The sequence below is a fragment of the Heterocephalus glaber genome, unplaced genomic scaffold (assembly GCF_053883595.1).
Source record: "Heterocephalus glaber isolate CG9 unplaced genomic scaffold, H.glaber_assembly_v1.0 deba00001579, whole genome shotgun sequence".
In the NCBI taxonomy this organism is placed as follows: Eukaryota; Metazoa; Chordata; class Mammalia; order Rodentia; family Bathyergidae; genus Heterocephalus; species Heterocephalus glaber.
In genome coordinates, this window is record NW_028258360.1 from 497,076 (window position 1) to 517,722 (window position 20,647).

The following is a 20,647-nucleotide window of genomic DNA, read 5'->3' on the forward strand; positions in this document are numbered from 1 at the left end:
TGGCAGAGCACTTGGTGGGCACATTCCCATGGCCTGGGTTCCATCCCAGGACTGGGAGAAAAATGAGGATTGTGTCCCCAGGTTCTGATCATGACTCCCGAGGGGAGAAGCAAAGAAAATTTCCCAGGACCATTTCTGTGCCAGGCCCAGGACAGAGGGCCTTTCCTCAGTACATGTCATGCAAGAGGTGGCCTCGCTCTAACAGGGGTGCCGTATTCGGTGGCTGGCAGGGCCAGTGGAGGAAGCCCTTGAAGGAGTCCTTACCTACTGCGTCTGTGTCTTCAGGTGGCCGCTGTAGCACCTCCACTGGCAGCAAAAGGCTGGGGGGATACAGAGGCAGGTGACTTTCAGAGGGCATGGGGACTGACCTTTAAACAAATCTTTTCTTCTCTCTCTCTCTCTTTCTTTCTGAGACAAGGTCTCACTATGTAGTTTAGGCTGATCTTGAACTCACTATGTAGCCCAGGCTGGCCTAGAACTCATGGCGATCCTCCTGCCTCAGCCTCTCGAGGGCTGGGATTACAGGCATGCACCACCACTCCAGGCCTCTCAGCAGATTTTAAGGGAGGCTAGCAGAAGGAAGGGTGTTCCTGGCAGAGGAAGCTACCAGGAAGGAGGGCATCATGCAGTGTGGGGTGCCCAGGAGCACGGGGCTGGGCATGAAGCTGGTGTAGTCTCATGCCCTCTCAGCCTCCTGACTTTCTGTAATTACGTTCTGAATGCGCTAGGACACATATAGCTTAGTGGAAGAGCGCTTGCCTAGCACGTGCAAAGCCCTGGTTTGATCCTAGCACAACACAGAGCACACTGGGAAGTGAACTGGAACAGATAAAACAGTGGCCCTCCTTACCTGTGACGTACTCACCGCAGTTCTGTAGTTGTTTTCTGCAGCCTTCAGGTAACTTCATTTCACTACACACTTAGCTTCCTGAATCTGCAGTTCATGTGTTAAGAGTGCTTCAGAGAAACTTCAAACAGTTTAAATGTCAATTACTAAAAAAGTGAGGTTTTCAAGTCCAGTAGTCTGTGGTGTTGGTCATCGGACATCATCCCATCCCAGGTGGACGTAATTCAAGGCAGCTGACATTCCAGGGCTCGAGTTACAAAGGCTTTCTCTGTCTGGGGACTGACAGGCTGGTCCCCATGTCACCCCTCACAGCAGTGTCCGGTTCTGCCTCATCCAGCTCAGGCTCGTGTGCAGATTGCTTTCTACACTCTATTCACGTTGGTAGTGTTGGGGCCCGGGCTTTTGCATCAGAAAAGATCCAGAAGCTACCATGTCTCTAAAGATATTGTAAATGTTGTAATAATACCAGTTTTAGCCCTACACTTTAATTTATTTATTTGTTTTGGTACCAGGGATTGAACTCAGGACCTTGCACTTGTGAGGCAGGCGGCAGAGCCACTGAGCTAAATCCTCGGCTGGTCCTACACTTTTAGAAGCACGTGTATTCATGGTGTTTTTCATCATTGGTTTAATTATTGGCATAATCTTAAAGTTTTTGACTCCAAAATCCTGGATGGGGTTTTTTTTTTTTTTTGCCATTTCCTCCTCTTTTGTATGTTCTTTCCTTTGTCTCTGTTTTTCATAATTAAGGTAAAATCCATGAAGAAGGGATTGTATATGGTGATGAATCTTATTTTAACAGAAAGTAAAACCAAAAACATGCAGAATAAATTAACTCTGCATTTTCTCTGCAGGTCAGTTAGTGGGTGTTATATCCTTAGTCGTTTGTGCTACAAAGGAAATAATTTTTGGCAGCTGGTTTAGTTTTCACCACTTCTAATCCTATGACAGATGATTCTGGAAGATCTTTGGTCTTAAAAGGAAAGACTTTTTGTGTGTGAATTTTAAGCTGAGCTTAGTTTTTGGGTTTTTTTTGAAAGGTTTTTTTTGTAAGCCTATGTTGAATTTTGGTTTATTTGTATTTGAAATTTTTAAAAAGTTTTAAAACTAGAGTTTTATTTACTTAAACTCTTTTTTATATGTTTGCCATTTAAAAATGATTTTACTTTTTTTGTTTTATTGAAAAAATAAGCATTTATTAGTTGACTACTTTTGATTTTTTTGGTTTTTTGTGGTATCAGGGATTGAACTCAGAACCTTGCATTTGCAAGGCAGGCACAGTGCCACTGAGCTACATCCCCAGCCCAGTTGACTACTTTGAAAATTGAAGTTATTTTTCATTTGTATGGCTTTAGGTTGTTGTTTTTTCCAGGAGAAATAATGTTGCCAAATAATCTTAGACTTCTCTTTAGCCAGCCATCAGTGAAGGGGAGGGAAATAGCCACACAAAGTTAGATACACTTGACTCTGGTTGTCTCTGGTAATCAACCCTGTTTCGGAGGCTGCTAGTTGTTTTCTTTTGAAAGGAGCTCATGGCTGCTGTGCTTGGCAAGTTGTGTGTTAAAACTTACAGAAACACACAAGTACTAACACAGCAAGTTTGCAGATCCACTGGGACCTTTCTCTTGGGTTGCAGGTAACAGTAACCTTTGTGTTGTGGGCATGTTTATAAAACTGATGTCTGGCTTATCTCACTGAATGTGAAATTTAATATTTTCCAGTGGTCATTTCTCAACATGCAGATCAGCTACAGTACTGGCCATCAAATGTAACCACTCACGTGAAAATAGAAAGGATCAGTAATCAGTTTTATGGCTGTGAATTTAGGAAGTGAATTTGACTTGGTGACTTACTTCTGGTTTCCCTAAGTGACTCAGTAGACCTATTTGGATTAGTCAACAGCCTGGGGAGTTGGAACAATCACTGGAAATACTTCATGGAACAGTTCCTTGTGCTTGGAAAAGTCAGAGGCCAGGAGCGAGAGACATGTCCTCGTCCTTTCCCTGGTGGCTTCTCACCTGTGAGGTTGCACTAGGGTGGTAATAAAATCGTAGGAGCTCATTTTATGTGAAACCATTAGCAGCCCGAGAATGCGGGACTAGCTGCCTCTCATACTTTAAGACACTGGAAGGTGTCATTTATAAGCATCGGGGGCCTGCAGACAGGCAGAACAGGCTTGTAAACCTGAGCTCTAGGCTCTGGGCAGCAATGACTTTGTAATGCAGTTAAAGTCTTAGGTTATCAGATTCATAAATGTGCCCTTAAGTGTGCCAATCAGATCCCTTAAAACGTCTGTCTATAAAAGGTGAGTATAATGGCCGGTTGTTTACTCCTTGTTACTCTGACAGTGTTATTTCTGTTTCTGCCTTTGTACAATGTTGCAAAAAGTAAGATTGTGAATATTTTTGTGGGTTGGAAAATACATTTCTCATACTGACAATTCCCAGCATCCTAGCTAAGGTGGAGACTTCACCTGGAGACACCTGCTGCTCTCGGTCCCCCTTGCTTGTGTCATCAGCATGGAATTCCCAGGCTGGGCAGGTGTGTGGCAGGTGGAGCCTGCGAGCCAGGGGATGGGGCAGAGTTGCCAGCTTCCACTTGGCTCCTGTGGGGAGGGGACAGGGCCAGGCTCTCGGCTGCCTGTGGGAGTCATGTGCCCCTGCCGCGGTCAGCCCAGCCCCAGCATTTGTGTTGACCATGCCGGACCGGTTCCTCAACTGAAACCGTGAAGAAAACCAAAGATTAGGTGAGAACTCAGGAACACATTCTGTAGATGGACGGTGTCCAGAGCACACCTGGGCAGAAAGACGTGGGGACATGGGGTGCTCCAGGCAGGGCCTCCTGGCAAGTACAGTGTTTAAATCTCAGCTGGGTGTGGTGGCGCACGACTGTGATCCCTGCACTTGGGAGACTGAGGTGGGAGGATTGCTGTGAGTTTGAGGCCAGCCTGGGCTACTTAGTGAGTTTAGGGCCAGCCTGAACTACAATGCAAGGCCCTGTCTCAAAAAACAAACAAACAAAAAGACAACTCAAAGTCCTTTCTTTCCAGGGGGTGCAGAAGGGCTGGGGCTGGGAGAGAGAGGCGGCTGGGGTAAACTACTGCACCTCTGGGCCCTGGGCTTTCCATTGCCGGCCTCCTGTTTGAGCCTGGTTCCTTGTCGAGTCTTCTCCCTTCCTGAGATTCCATGCTGATCCTCTGGGACCTTGGGACACCCCAGACTCTGCATGGAGATGGTGTCACTGGTGTGGAAGCAGCTCATGCATCTGCAAGCCTGCAGGTGGGTCTCGTCCAGGTGTGTTGTCAGAGAGGCTGCGGGCGCCCACCCTGGGCTCTGAGATGTGCTGCAGCCCGAGGTGACTGGGTGAGGCTTCTCTGCCCGGTAAGGACAGATGCCAGAGCAGGAAGTGGCACCCTGGAGGCTGCCTACAAACCTCCCCTGCTTCAGAGGTGGCTGGGGCACCACTCCTGTGACTTCCATGTGAGCCACTCTCAATCACTGCCTTTTTTTTGCTCTGTTTTGGTTTTTTTGGTACCTTGTACTTTCGAGGCAGGCGGCTGAAGCACTGGGCTAAATCCCCAGCCCAATCATTGCCTTTTTGAGAAGGGTGTTACCTGCGAAACTAAACCGCCTCTTTCCAGTTCACCCTGGGTTTTTATTCCTCCTCCTCTCCTCTGCAGTCACTGGAGCGTGGATGTAATGCATTTCTGAAATGTGGTCTTCCTCTAGTCGAGGGAGGCTTTCATAGGGGCCGCTGGTGGGTTTGCTCTCTGAAGAAAGAGTTACTTATAACACAGGGTCAGAGGGTTCAGAGAAGTGCTAAAAGTGGACATTTTGGGGCAGGAGAGTGCTGGCCAGGGGGACTCTGCCTGACTCCCCGGCTTTCACTAAAGTAGTTCTGAACAAGGGAAGTGTTTGATGGAATCTTACCTACTTCAAAGACATTAGTTTTGGCCTTTCTTTTTTTCTCTCCTTTTTTCTTTCACCTTTCGCCTGTGACCTCCTGCTCCAGCTGAGCCCCCTTGTCCCTGTCGCCCTGTGCTGTTGATCTTAACCCCTTCTCTGCCCACTCCCAAATCCTGTTCTTATTCCTGGGAAAGACCACATTCTCTCGGGCTCTTTCTGAGGAGCAAGCACTGGCTTCTTTCCCCCTGCCCCTCAGTCCTGGGGATTGCATTCAGAGGTTTTGTGCTGAGCTATATCCCTAACCCTTTTTTTAAAATTTTGAGACACTAATTGCTAAGTTGCCCAGGTTGGGCTTGAACTTTGGATCTTCCTGCCTCAGCCTCTCAACTGCTGGGATACTAAGTATGAGCCAGCATTCCCTGGCTTCAGGCACTATCTTTATATATGTTAATATTACCTTGAGGAAGTATTCTTTTTTTGGGTACAGGGATTGGACACAGGACCTTGCGCTTACGAGGCAACAGCACCACTGAGCTACATTCTGGCCCAAGAAAAGAATTCTTTTGCTTGTTGTGTTAGTTGTTTTTCTCTTGCTGAGACAAAATACCCGACACCCAAAGTTAAAGAGGAAAGGTTTATTTGGCTTACAGTTTGCAGAGGTTTCAGTCCATAATTGGGTGGCTCCAAGGCACAGTGGCTCAAGGCATAGGGGGGTTGCAGAGGAAATACAGTTCATGGCACCCACGTGGTAGCAAAAGCAATAAGAGTCCTTATCAGTGGCAGAGAAGGTAAGCCGCTCCCAGCGGCCAGGAGGAGGTGAGCTGCTCCTAGCACCAGGAGGAAGCTTCCGGGCCACTGTACCACCCTCCTCTCCCCCTCCAGCACAGAGGAGGTGAGCTGCTCCCAGTGCCCAGGAGGAGGCTTCCAGGCTGCCGTACCACCACCCCCCAGTGCAGAAGAGGTGAGCTGCTCCCGGCGCCCAGGAGGAGGCTTCCGGGGCACTGTACCCCACCCCCCATCACAGAAGCAGTGACCCCCCCACACCTTGAAATGAGAAGACACATAAACAAGTCTCAAAACCAGACTTCCAGATCACCTAAAGCAACCCCAAAGGGAAAGGAGATGGAACACTGTGATACTCAACCACCTGGATTCCCTAAACTGGCAACAAAAGAGGATCTGGAAAAACTGAAATCAGAAATAGTTTCTCAGATAACAGCAGAGATTGTGGCCATAGTGCAAGACATGATTAATAAATCTAGAGAGGACACAGATAAAAAAAATAGAGGATCTGAGGAACATGATGGAATCCCAACATAGGAAACAAATAGAATCCATAAAACAGATACAAACAGATTTCTAAGAGATTAAAAACTCCATTGAAAGAGTCCTTATCAGCATCTTTCTGCCCCTTTTACCTTATCTGGACTACTTAGGGTGAGTAGCACTCACACCCTTAATCCTAGTGCCCTTGAGCTAGCATTGCACCATGAATCAATTCCAGCATCATACTCTAGATCTAGCCAGCTACCTCTGAAAAAGCCATAACACTTGTGTTCTCTAAGTTTACATACATACTATTGTGGCTTGCATCTAGGTGTCCCCCCATAGCCTCATGCGATTATAGGTAGTGCTTGATCTAGGGTGTGTGGTACTGTGTTCAAGGATGTGATAGTGGAATTGATTCATGGTGCCATGCTAGGGTTAAAGCTGCCCTGCCTTGGGTGTGAGTGCTACCTGCCCTAAGGGTAGGTAGTCTGGATAAAGTATAAGGGACAGAAAGAAAGTCATTGGTTGTTGCTTCTTGCTCGCTGGTTTTGCTGCTCTGTGCCTGCCACAAACTGTTTCTCCTCTGCAATACCCCTCTGCCATGCCAGCCAACTATGAACTGAAACCTCTACAAACTGAGCCAAAATAAACCTTTCCTCCTTTAACTTTGGGCATCAGGTATTTTGTCTCAGCAATGAAAAAAAAAGTAACTAGGACACTTATTAAGGGATGGGGCAGGAACCAAAGCCAGTCTCTGAAGCCTCTTTGCTGGGCCAGTGCATTTCAGCCATCTGGCTTGGACACCTTTGGAAAGGAGAATTCTTTTAGTGTTAACAGAAAAGATACTGTTATAAAATGCCCACCAACTGAGGATTTATTAATTATGGTGTAGTTCTACATAGTAGTCATGAAGCTGTTAAGAACAAGCGGCTCTGTGTTCCTTTGTGAATGGTGACCAGTTGGATTGCACTCATGTAGAGCACATTCGTGAGATCTGCATGTAATATGTCTTAAAACCAACTCTTGTACACTGCTGGAAAGTAAGCAGAGTCGAACAGAAACTGGGGCAAGGAGGGGAATCTACCATGAAAGACAAACGAAGGCTTAAGGTTTGGAAGTCTCTGGCTCCCAACCAGAAGACACTCCCAGATCTACCAGTTTTGGGGCAGAAAGCCACAACCCTGCTATGTTGAGTTGCTGGAGGGCAGCAGCAGTGACTGCAGAGCAGCGGAAACTTAGGAGGGAACCCCAGAGTGTGGGAAACCATGGGGGTCAAGCTCCAAAGTCTTCACACAACACAGATCCTTGGTTGGCCCTAAACTGTGTGCCACAGAGGAGATGCCAAGGGCCTGATGGAAAAGCAGCAGCAGGAAGCTGAAGGAACTGAATGAAGATCTCAGGTTCTGCCACCACATGGGAGACAGTTTGGTGTTTGTATTGGGCCAAGTTCACTGAGTATGCAAACAAAAATTACCTTTGGAGAAATGTACAGAATCCCATGTGTATATAGCATATCATTCATGATGTCCAATGTCCTATCAAAAATCCTAGAAGAGACTAAGAAATAGGGGGAGGGAGAGAGCAGTTAGTAGCAGCCAAACTCAGTACGATTTGAATATTGTAATTTACAGACAAAGACTTGAAAAGTGTCCATCATAAATATGTTCAAGGAGTTAATAGAAAACATACAGACGATGAGCAAGGAGATAGGAAATAGCTCAGAAACAAACTATGAAAAGGAGCTGAAAGTTTAGTGGTTATGGATGCTGGGAGGAGGAATGAGGAGTGACTAGTGGGTGAAGGTGGGCTCTAAAATGATCTTGACACTCTCTACACACAAGCTGGTCACTCTCACTCAGATGTGAGTGACTGCCACTAGGGCACCATGGATGGCTCTGCTTCTGGCTTCTTCATCTCAGATGCCAAGAGCCTGCCTCCTCCTTGACTGCCTTTTTAACAAGCCCAGGTGTACTGCATCACTAGCTCCTGCCAGCTGACCCGGCTGCTTCTCAGATCTTCATCTTCTCCTTGTCACCGTGTCTGTAAACCACCTGCCTTCCCCAGGGTGAGATTGACCTCTGCCTAACCCCTGTCCAGCCTCATTGCCACACTCCAGATCCCATTGATACCTTTACAGACCCTCCTTGCCACAGCACACAGCTATTGACTGCTTGGGCTCCCTTTTCCCTGTATCCTCTCCTTGTCTGCTTTACATACCTCTGGAAGTACCTTGCCCTGGAGTCCTTACCTATTCCTTACCACACTGAACCAGTGAGTCTGCTCTCTGCTCCTGTTGGGACAGATTTGTTTTTAATTCTAGTCTTTCGCTTACCAGGGCAACAAGCTCAGGCAAATCATTTAATCTCCTCAGCCTCAGTTTTCTGATCTGTATTTTGTTGAGACAGAAAGATTAGAGATAATATACATAGCTGGATGTGGTGGGAGGCTGAGGCAGGAGACTGCCATGTTCAAGCCCAACCTGGGCAATTTAGTGACTGACTTAGCAAGATCCTGTCTCAAAAGGAAAAAGAAATGAAGAAGAGGAAGAGAAAAAAAGAGGCTAGGAATGTAGCTCAGTGTGAAGGCCCTGGGTTCAATCTCTAGTACCTCAAAACAAAACCAATGTTGCTTAGCATGGTTCCTACTATAGCTGTTATTCATACAAACACTTCTGACATTGTTTTGAATCTTTATGATTGAATGTCTTTATCACCAGACTGTATGTTCCTTGAGGCCAGCTGTGCTTGGCAAATATTTGTTGTGTTGAACTCTTACCAGAATACTGAACTTTAAGAAAGTACACTTGCTAAGTTAAAAGAATGGTTGTGATGAACTCTAGCTGTGGGATTCCATGGGATGTGCAGTTCAGAACTTTCTGCATTATTTTCAGCCCATGCCTCCAATTATATCTCTGAAGCAACAACTTAGTCCCTCCAAGCAAAACACCAGCCCCATTGCTTAGTGCATTTTGTGTTGCTCTAACAGAATTCCTAATGCTTGGTACAGTGTAAAGGAAAGAGGATAATTTTGAATCACAGCTCTAGTGGCCAGAAAGTTTGGAGCTCATGGTGCAAGAGCCTGTTGCTGCATGACAGCCTGGAAGAGACCCAGAAAGGGAACCGGCTGTGTACAGATGGGGCCAAGCATGTGGGGTGGCCTTGCTTTACAACAGCCACTCTGGTGAGAGTGAAACTAAATCTGTGAGACCTGACCTACCCCACGTGAGCGACCTCAATCCTGTCCCGAGGGCTGCGACGAAGATCTGATCTTCTCCTGGCCCCAGCACTTAGTTTCCAGCGCCTTGGTGCCTTCGTGTTAGGGAGCCAGCTTCCTGTTAAGGATGTCGATGGAGCAGTCTAGTATATGTGCTGCCGAAGCACGATGGAGCAGTCTAAAAGATCATCTCTCTCTCTCTTTTTTTTTTTTTGGTACGGGGGATCAAATTCTGGGCCTGGTCCTTGCCAGGCAGGCAGGGTGCCACTGAGCTACATCCCTGGCTATAAAAGATCATCTTTCCAGGGCGTAGTGGTGCAGGCCTGTAATCCCAGCACTCCAGAGGCTGAGGCAGGAGGATCACCAGGAGTTCAAGGCCAGCCTGAACTGCAAAGTGAGACCCTATCTCCAAAAAAAGAAAGAAAGAAAGATCATCTGTTAGCTCCAGTGAGCAGGACCCAGTGGGTCTGGCTGAGCTTCAGTTGATACAAAACCACCAAATGCATAGGCCAGGCAGGGCCTCAGATGGGTCCTGCACAGCACCCTGCAGCCGCCTCTGCTCACACAGCCTCAGATGCCCTGCTGCCTGCCCAGCTGATGAGCTGTTCCTTTTGCTGGAGTTGTTTGGGGACTGTTGTCTCCCTGGCCCCCTACTTTTGGAGAGAGAACTTTGATTTTAAAGGGCAGAGTTTAACAGAAGGTATTTCCTATGTTGTACAGATGTGATTCACTTTGGGTATACCGTCTGCTCTGGCTCTTACTTTCTTGGCTGGTCTGTGGTTAAAATACTGGTTCTCCTGGAGGTCCCCATGGGAAATAGGGAAAATAAGCAGTTCTGTGTTCTTTCCATGGCCAGCTTGCTGTGTTCATGTGTTTGCTTTGTAGTGCAGGCTGGCCTTGAACTCACTATGTAGACAGGCTGGCCTCAAACTCACTACAATCCTCCTGCCTCAGCCTCCCAAGTGCTGGGATTACAGGCCTGTGCCACCACGTCCAGGTCTGCAGTGTTGTTCGAGTAGCTGACAGATGTGAAGATGTTTAGCAGGCTCCCTCTTCTCACCCTCAGTCCAGCTTTGGTTCTGGAGGAATATTCCTCACATAATGTGCTGCAGTAGGTCAGACACTGCTGTGTTGCAGATGGACATTGGCTAGGAGGAAACCTGAGGGTGGGTTTAAAGCTGACAAGTGGTGAAGGTGCCTGAAGTGGGCAGTTAGAAACAAAGGCCTGGCACAGAACTCTCATGGGCACTGCCGTGCTCTCCTGTGTCAAGGCCAGCAGGACCTTTCCTGCTCAGGAAGTGCCTCTGTGTGTATTCAGACATAGATACCCAGAGCTGGTCTGCGCCTGCAGATCCACACTCACTCCTTTCCATAAAGCACTCCTTAAGAACTCACAGTGATCCCCCTGCCTCAGCCTCCTGAGAATGTAACAGAATCAGTGGCTAGTTTCCTTTCTCTCACATTTATTGTATATCTAACAGATTTTTCATTAATTGGTTTTATGAATTATATTCACACAAATTCACATGTGACAGATACATAATTGTTCTCTGAAAATTCTTGCCAGTGGTCCTGCTGGAGTCTTCTCCCGTCACCAATGCAAGCCCACATCCACACACTGTTTGCAGTTGATGTAACACTCAGTTGACACAGAATATGGTTTGCTAATTTAAAAATGTGAATAGTCATTTATAACCTAGACTAATTGCAAGTCGAGTTACCAGTGGATCATAGTGGGAATCCAAATGAATTGAGGCTATTTATATTTTAGGATCGACACTATATGTTGGTTGGTTGGTTGGTTTTTTGAGACAGGGTCTTGCTATGTAGTTCAAGCTGGCCTTGAACTCACTATGTAGCCCAATCTGGCCTTAAATTCACAGCAATCCTCCTGCCTCAGCCTTCTGAGTGCTGGGACTACAAGCATGCACTACCATGCCTAGCTTTTTTATTTATTATGCCCCCCCCATCACTTTGTTTCTATTATGGCTGTCTAGATGTCCTCTCAAAGCCTCATGCAGTCACAGGTGGGGCTTTTCAGAGGTGGCTGGATCGAGAGTGTGTGACGCTGGAATTAAAGATGTGTGATTAGTAAATCAGGCCACTGATTGGTTTGGCACCACCCTAATCCCAGTAGCCTGGATACAATATAAAAGGGGCAGAAGGATCCTGGTAAGGCTCCTCCCTTGCTTGCTTTGCTATTTTCTGCCCTCCGAAAACTGTTTCTCCTTTGCCGAGGCCCCCTGCCGGCCTGCCTTGCAGCCAACCAGTGATAGACTGAAACTATGCTGTGAGCTAAATAAAGCTTTCCTCCCTTAACTTGTGGGTCCCCGGTATTTTGTCTCAGCAACCAGAAAAGTAATTAAGACAATTTCTTTAAATAGAGGCCAGGGATTTAGCCCAGTGGTTCCGCCACCTGCCTCGCAAGCGGAAGGACCTGAGTTCGGATCCCCGATACCAAATAAATAAATAAAATAGTCCAACAGGGCCGGGGATTTAGCTCAGTGGTTCTCCCACTTGCCTTGCAAGTGCAAGGTCCCGAGTTTGACCCCTGGTACCAAAAAATAATAAAAATAAAAAATAGTCCAACAAAAGACAGAAAGTAAAGAAATTAAAAGTCAAAGACTGATGGAGTCTTCTTTTTGGAATGTCAAGTAAAAACTTTTAAAAGGAAATTTGAGACGGGGGTAGAGTACTTGGCTAGCATGCGTAAGGCCCTGGGTTCCCCCAGCAGGATTAAAAACATTTGACATAATACAAAAGCTGTGTCCCTGTAGTCTGGCGGTGAACACCAGCAGGACACCCCTCAAGGAGGACAGAGGTCCCCCATCCCTGGGAAGGACACCACGAGGGCCTCAGGTTCTCTGGCACAGTGACACATGGTGCTGAGAGACCTTTGGGAAGAATTCACATTTCATGGCCACCCACTGCAGTTAGGGGCTTGTTATCTCCAGTGCTGGGGGCTGAACTCAGGACCTTGGCACTGAGCTACATCCCCAGCCTTTTCAAAATTTTTATTTTGAAAAAAAAATTTATTTTGAGTTGCTAAATTGTCCAGGCTGGGCTCAAACTTTCAGTCCTCCTGCGTCACCTTCCCAGAGTGCTGCGATGATAGCCAGTGCCACCTGCTGGGCTTCTGGGTAGGTTTGGCCGGGCGGGGTGCACGCTGCCCTTTCAGTGCTGGGCTTTCGCTGGTGTCCCTGTGAGGGTGACCTTGGTCCCTGAGGACAGGCTGCGAAACGGCCTGTTTCCTCTGTCTGACCTCTTCTCCTTACTGGGTGGGGCCTGCCTGAGGGCCCTACCGATAGGAGCTGAGCCGAGGTGTGGCACTTCTGTAGCGGAGGCCAGCAGGCTTTGCTTACCCATTAGCTTTGGTGCCAGAGCGTCTTGGAGTGCTGTCCTGAATGCTGAATAAGCTATTGCTCTGAATGTACAGACCTCCAGGGTTGTCAGCAGTGTGATTTGCATTCTCTTTGTTATCAAGTATCTGTAATTATCTGTATCCTCACTGTTCTGCCAACACCTACATCTTCAGCAAGATAGAAAGGGAGAAAAAGGGGTTGCTTAGACAAGCAGAAAGCCTAAACCAGGGGGCACATGTTTCCTGAGATTGCAGGAAATTGCCTTCCTTCTATATTTTTGTTTGTAATTATAATCTTGGCTTTCAGTCTATGAATTGCAGGTAGTCAGGTCCATGGCCACCATTCCCCACCTACACTCTTTAGTTCATATTCTGGTCAAGGGCGTTTTGGGCCAGCTATGGTGGCACATGTCTGTAAGTCCAGAACTCTGGGAGGCTGAGACAGGAGAATCACAAGCTTAACTAGCTTGGGCTACTTATCAACTTAGCAAAACCCCATCTCAAAATAAATAAAAACTAGGGCCGGGAATTTAACTCAGTGGTGCCGTGCCTGGCTTGCAAGCCCAAGGTCCTGAGTTGATCCCTGGTACTGAAAAAATAAATAAATAAATACATACATACATACTAAACAAGGACTGGGGATTTTAGCTCAGTGCAAAGGCCCTGAGTTCAATTCCCAGTACTGCAAGAAAAGAAATACACTGTGCTCCTCAACCTGTGGGTGAGCTGTAAGATTAATTTATTTGGACTATTTAAAAGAGTAAGCTATAATAGAATAGGAACTATGTTACCTAGAATCCGTCACACATTTTGCTTTATGAAACTGTTTATATGGGATGTGTAGGGGAGGAGCTCTCAAAATAAAATGTAGGTTTCTGTAGGTTACAGTAAAATTTTTTTGGAAAATGCTCCTTAGGGGAATTTCTGGTCTAGGAAGATATAGTTCTTTAAGAAGGTGTGGAGGGCCAGGGATTTAGCTCAGTGGTTTCACCGCCTGCTGCGCAAGCGCAAGGACCCGAGTTTGATCCCCGGTACCAAAAAAAAAAACAAAGGTGTGGAGCGTGAATAAATGCCTAAGAAGGTCAGGTACTCCTTTCCTGTGGCTGAGAAATTCCCACTTTCCATTTAGGGTTCTCTTTCCCATGAACACAGTAGTACAAATAGTAGCACTCTGGGGCATTTTGGGGTTATCGGGCTTTTGTGAGCTATCCTGAGGGCCTGTCATTTGTGACATTTCTTCCATTGGCAAAAATTGACCAAAAAATTCAAAGAATCAACTTCTCAGTGAAAAAAATGTTTCTGGTACTGGGGATTGAACTCAGGGCCTTGTGCTTGCATCACAGGCGCAGTGCTGCTGAGCTAAATCCCTGGCTTGGGTGAAATATTTTGATGAGGACCTTGTCCTAAGTTAGGCACTGCTTTTATACAGTGTTAGTAGGTGTTTGCACCTTAGGTGGTTTGCCATGCGCCTTTGTCCCCCTTCGTTGCTGATGAAGAGAGATGTGTCCCAGAAGCTTCGGGTGTCACGGGTAAGTGTGTTGCTGAGGGGCAGAGGGAAGCCTGGGGGAGCTCAGAAGGTCTGTGCCATTGGCCAAGTGTCTTTGGCCTTGCCAGGCGTGGGGAGAGGGCATCTTTCTATATTTACGGCAATTTCTCAGTCTCCTGTGGTGGAGGCCATGTGGGTCAGAGCTGGTGGTACAAGGAGCTCTCAGTAGGGCGAGTGCATCCCAATCAGGCTGCCGGTCCACCGGAGGCTCATTCTGAGACCCCTGTGTCTGGGCACCCTGTCGGCCCTGGGGGCTGTGGTGAGCGGGCAGCCAGGGTCCCCTCCTCTCTAGTAGGCTGTCGGGGCATTTGCACATGCTGGCCTTTGGGTCCTTTGAGCATGCGTGGTGTGCAATAGGCTTAACCTTCCAAAGTGCACACAGGGCCGCTTTCCCTTCCCTAAGGAGACCTAGGTGTCCTGTGTGAGACAGACCGGAAGAGGACTCCTTCTTGAGAAACGCTATAGATTCCTTAAGATCAAAAAACAAATGCCAATGGCTATAGCAAGATTTTGAGAGCCCTGGTTCAGCAGAATAGGAGGTGGGGCACAAGCGTGTGGGTAGAGAGCAGGGAGAGGACCGTGAGTGTTAAATCAAGATCTACTGCCCCGGGCTGGGGCCATCACCCAGTGATAGAGCAGGTGCCTGTGTGCAGGCAGCCATACACACATGCAGATTTACTGCTTCCTCCAGAAAGCCTTCTAGGGAAGCCCCAGCCCCACCTACAGGTCCCCACTTGTGTAGTATCGAAACCTTGGGAAATCCACCAGGCTGCACTACCACCCCTACTAAGCAAAACTCCACGGTCAGAAGAACTTATTTCAATGCCTATTTTTCCTGAGGTTCCTAAAAAATGTGTGCAAGGAATGTATGCTGATTCTCTTGGGACTAATTAAACAAATGGACTCAGAGAAAGAAAGCAGGGAAGATTTAGAATAGTTAAGATTGAAAAAAAAATTTTCGGGATAACAGCTGTCAATTTTTCCACTTGAGTGTTTTTCTGAAGGGCAGAGGGCAAGAAGCATCGTGCGTCCTCTCAGAGCTGAGACACATTTCAACATGGAGATATTAGAAGCAAATTTGGTGCCCAAAACAGGTGCCAGATTTTAATTACAGTTGGCATTTCTGAGCATGTTTTTGGCAGAGGTGGCCGTCTTGTTGGAAAAGCCATAGATTTTGACACTAGCAGTATGGGTGCCCAGTTGAGAAGGATTGAAAATAATTTCCCTCCTATTTCCATCCTGTTGGTTGTGAGAGAAAATTTTAGCAGTGAATATTTCAACAAGATATTCTCTGTTCAGGAAAAACAGTTGTTGGGTGGAACTGTCTTGGTGGCTTGGTACGTTGCTCTCAGGGTAACAATTTCTGTTAGAGCCTTAAAAACCCCACTAGTTAAAACAATAAAATAGGATGTTTCATTACAAGAAGTGAAGTTGGCATGCACCAGGTTTTCCACTAAGTTCCAGGTCACAGACAAATAAAGAAAGTATGTTAAGGGGGAAAAATCCTTTTTAAAAATAATTAGGGAGCTGTCTATTTTGTTCACCAGATGGAAAATCCACAGTTGTGGGTGGTCTGTGTTGGAGAAGGCATCTCACAATTGGCAGGACTATGCCTTTAACTTTGCGAGTCCGCGGACAAAAATCTCATCACCACTGTTCAGAAAGGGTCCAAATATGTGTCAGCCTTCCCAGGCTCTGCTTTCCTGAATTTTACCCATTTTCTAAAAAGAGTGTGTAGGTAAAATGGTTATGGAATGCCAAAATTAATAGCCCATTGTTCTGTGACTTCTGAAAGCAGTATTCTTGTCAGCCCTAGTTTCTGTGACTCGCCGTCAGGTGTGATGATGGCAGTCCAAAGAGTGGGGACTGGCTGCCTGTGCCACTCTTTCGAGGCCCTCTTCTCACATTTTTATCTTCAGAGCCAGTCACATGGCCAGCAGTGCCTAGATCTTAAGAAGCTGCCATCAGATTGTTACTTACCGAGGTGAGATATTGTACTGCCTGCCATGGATGTTTAAGGTTTTTTATAAGCTTGCTTTGCATTCTGGTCAAATTAATTCAGTGAAAAGATAGGTTTTTCTTATTGCTGTCTTGGACTGACAATAGAAAGTTACCTACCTTCAGGCTGGGGATTTAGCTCAGTGGTTCTGCTGCCTGCCTCAAAAGTACAGGGACCTGAGTTCGATCCCCAGTACCAAAAAAAAAAGAAAGAAAGAAAGAAGGAAAGTTACCTACCTTCACTAGTATTTATTTTCAATTAGTAGTTTCTTTTTTTCTTTTTCTTTTTGCACTACTGGGGACTGAACTCAGGGCTTTTGCACTAAGCTCCATGCCCAGTCCTTTTTTTTTTTTTTTTGGTACAGGGGATCGAACTCGGGTCCTTGCACTTGTGCAGCAGGCGGTGAAACCACTGAGCTAAATCCCTGGCCCACCCAGTCCTTTTTTATTTTTCTATTTTGAGACAGAGTCACCAAGTTACCTAGGGTGGGCTCGATAAAATTTTGGTCCTCCTGCCTCTGGGAGGCTGAGACAGGATGACAGAAGTGCTCCACCATGCCCTGCCAGTAGTTTGTTTTTTTTTACATTTGTCAAAGCATCATTTTTTTTCCCAGTGTGGTCTTACATGTTATATGACTTTACTTCCACAGATCAGACTTACTTTGAAATGTTTTATGCTTAACATATGGATGTGTAGTTGTTTATATTAATATTTCATTCATAAACTTACTCATTCCCTCAAAAAAATCACGGTGGTTAGAGGAGAACTAAATTAATAGCATTATTTAGGATGCTTAAATGTGAAGCTCAAATCGAATGGAGAGCCTGCCCCACTGTCCTGGGACATCAGAGGCGCTGGTCTGGCCAGCCGTGCCGTGCTGCCGAGCGAGGGACATGTGATGCATTCGTTCTGTGTCCCGAACCGTGCCGCATAGTCTGTTCTGCTCCAGCCTGCTAAACGGGGTTTTAAAAAGATAATTTTGCTCAGGTTTTCCACTCGTGTTCTGGTTGTGCTATTAATAGCAGCCCTGTGTGCCAGCTTACTTCGCAGAAGACAGTGATGTGCGGAAACCGGTTTGGACTAAAGGACTCCTTAGCACCCACGTTTCATGTGATAGCCCGGGTGCAGTGTGGGAAGAAGCTCCTTTAACAGCCTCGTCATGGAGGTAGAAGAGCTACCCAGTGGGACAGGTAGATGTGAATGAGATGTACCTTCACACGCTATTGCATTTTTTGGCAAATCTTACTGATTCGCCTTTAAAAGGAGCTGATGGATGGGGAAATTTTGAAACGGTGATGGAAGATTTATATGCCAAATATTCTATGGTACTTCATGAGAAGGAAGTTTTTCAGAGAGGAAACAAGCTGAGTGTGGTGGGACTCGCCTGTAATCCCAACGCAGGAGGCTGAGGCAAGAGGATTGACAGCCTGCACCAGCCTGAACTACATACATAGCGAGACCCTGTCTCAAAAAACAAAACAAAACAACAAAAAATGTTTTCAAGAGGGAAAGCAAAAAGGCAGTGTCAGAAGTCTCAGATATAGGTGAGCTGGGCATGGTGGCACACACGTGTAATCCCAGCACTCAGGAGGCTGAGGCAGGAGGATCGCCCCAAGCTCGAGGCCAGTCTGAACTACATAGTGAGAGAGACCCAGTCTCAAAAAAGCAAAACAAACAAAACAAAACAAGAGAAGCCACAGGTGTTTGTCCACTTTAACCCTCACTCCCCTGAGAGACAGAAATGGTGTCACTAAATTCACGGGTGAGGTCCTGTCTTGATTTGGCCACAGGTGCACATGAGCTGCTCTGAGGAGTTAGGCAAGCGGGGAGACCTCTGAAGAGGGGACTGTGTTGTTCTGGTCACTGCACTGAGCAGGCAGGGACGCTGAGGCCACCTTGTCACATGTTGGGGCTGTTGTCCTTGGAGTCCTGACTCCCTCAGAGCCTTCTATTCTCAGTGCCCAGTGTGGCCCTAAGCTTCTAGAACACACCTCAGGCTCTCCAGAACCTCACAGCTCCCAGCCCTGAGGGTGCAGCCCCACCCCAAGCTGTCCTGGGAGACCTTCCCGACTCCCCCTGTTGCATCCTGTCCTCTTGCTCCTTCACTTGTGGGAAAGCCCAGCACCGCCTGGGACCACACACAACAAGGGTGGACTAAGTACTTTTTGAATGACATGGAGCTCTGAGTTATGGCTGTTAGCTGAGACTCTTGATTCTAAGCAAGGGGCTTAATGGACGCCCTGGCTCATTCACACAGGCAGTAGGCAGGCAGCTCTGGGCACATTGACATCCACTCCTCTCCCCCACTGTGCCTCAGCTCAGCGATCAGAACTAGCTACTGGTCCCTGATTGTGCTCAGGATGAAACTCCAGGCAGATGGGTCTGGTGGATCCAGCTTTGCACCTGGGTGATCACCCCAGGAGACTGGAAGCTGTAGGGAGCATGAGGGAGTCCTCAGAAAGCTGCCATGTCAGACTGTACCCCCCAGGCTGATCCTTTTGTTCCTGGCACTCAGGTGCCCGGGCTTGCCTGACTTGTGTGACCCTCTGGGACCTCAGCGGGACTGGAGCCTCCCCAGGAAGACACAGGTACTGCTCCCCATCATAGAGACCTGGGGGTATAGGGAACGGAGTAGACGTGGACAGATGAGGTGGAAATAGTTGTGAACATTCCCGCAGTGCTACCCAAACCCTAAGTGGCATCACCTCTGCTTTCACTTTCCCACGTGCAGGCAAGGCCACGAGGAAGCCTCCATGTGAGCACACACAGGCTCTCGGCTGGGTCCTGGAGGGTGATGAATCACCCCCCTCACAGTAACCCTTTCACGGGCGAAGGGCTGTGCTGGCCACCTGTGCACCTGACAGAACGTAGGAAGAGTTGCAGTTCCCAGCCGGGGAGAGCAGCCTAAAAGATGACGATGGTGGCAGTAAATACAGGCACATGCCACCACTTGAGTCAATAGTGGACTGCAAAGACAACAGCGGTCCCATAGATGTCACCAGGGATATGGTGGTGTGCTTGGTTGTGGAAGCATACTGTGATGCTTACACAGTGACACTGCCTAATGAGGACTTCTCAGAACAGGGTTCCTGTGTCCAGGTCCGCCTCCCTGCAGAACCTGGCCCAAGCCATATCACATGCATCCCTGATCACTCCAGCGGCAGCCCTGTCTCAGCAGGGCCCAAGGAGGCAGGGCCTGGCTAGGACGAAGCACTCACGAAGCTGGGATTCGGGCCCAGATCTCCTCCAGAGCCCATTCTTTCTGGACAGTGGCTTGTTTATCACAAGATCTGCCCTCCCAGCCAATCGTTGGGGCATGTGCCTATAATCACAGCACTCTGGGAGGCTGAGGCAGGAAGATCATAGGTTTGAATCCAGTCTGGGCAACCTAGTTACTTAGCAAGACCCTGTCTCATGAAAGAAGGAAGGAAAGGAGGCAGGGAAGGGAAAGGGAAGGAAAAAGAAAGGGAGGGAGGCAGGCAGGCTGGTCAGCCAGGGGAAGTAGCTCAGTAAGAAGGCCCTAGGTTCCATCCCTAATAAAACAAACCATCCTCCCTCTCCAACAGGCCTATGGAAGTCATGGCTGAGGGCTGCGCTGTTGTGTTTTGTTACTGTAAGGACTGTTTGCCCTTCCAGGGCTGCATACAAAGGTTAAGACTCATGGAAGGAGGACAGGAAAATGGACTCTCATGGCTGGGACCAAGCTGCACGTTAGCGGTTTCTGGCCTTCCTCCCAGCTCTGGGAGAGACCTCGGGATGCTGTCTTGGGCAGCTTCACAGGTGATACCTGGAGGTTCACTTGGTGGAGCTGGGTGGCATCCTTTCTTCCCAGTAAGTGACACTTTGGTGGGCCGACCTGCTGTGGCGCTTACACAGCACTGGGTACAGGGGAGCCTGCCGGCCTTGCTGCTGGTACCTGCTGTCAGTTGGTGGCATTGGCCTCCCTGGGTGCCCGGACAGCAGGGGTGACCTCACATAGTGGAAACGAACACCACCCACGCCTTGCCGGACTTGATACTTCAGGTATAGGAACCCCGGGGGGGTCTGTCTTAAGGGAGCAAGTTCCCAGTCCTTGGGCTACAATACAGAGACTGGGCATGTGTTCATGGGTTGTGGTGTTGCACACCTGTTATCCCAGCACTTGGGAGGCTGAGGCAGGAGGCTTGCTGTGAGTTTGAGGCCATCCTGGGCTGCATAGTGAGATCCTGGAGAGACAGACAGAGACGGAGACAAAAAGCTCCTTTTAGGCTTCCCTGCGTGGCTTCCAGGCAGCCTCCTCAGACTTGTGATAGCACACACTGACCTTGCTAACTAAACCTACCCCACTTCGGGCTCATCCCTCTTCCCTCTTCCTGCTTTATTTTCTCAGCATTTTGCTTTTTTGGTTTGTTTTGTAATTGAGCCTAAAAGCTACAGTTCCTGAGCAGGAGGGCTGGGAGTGCTGGGGCGAGCCAGAACGGGGCGGGGAAGTGTGGGGGTGGGGTGGAGGGAAAGAGCCTTGGACCGC

General features: G+C 47.8%; 1 protein-coding gene across 5 annotated transcripts in view; it reads left to right on the forward strand.

Moving 5' to 3' along the window:
* Positions 1-20,647, forward strand: part of Clybl (citramalyl-CoA lyase) — a 225,499-nt gene that overhangs the window by 25,874 nt on the left and 178,978 nt on the right. The gene's annotated exons all lie outside the window — the stretch shown is intronic.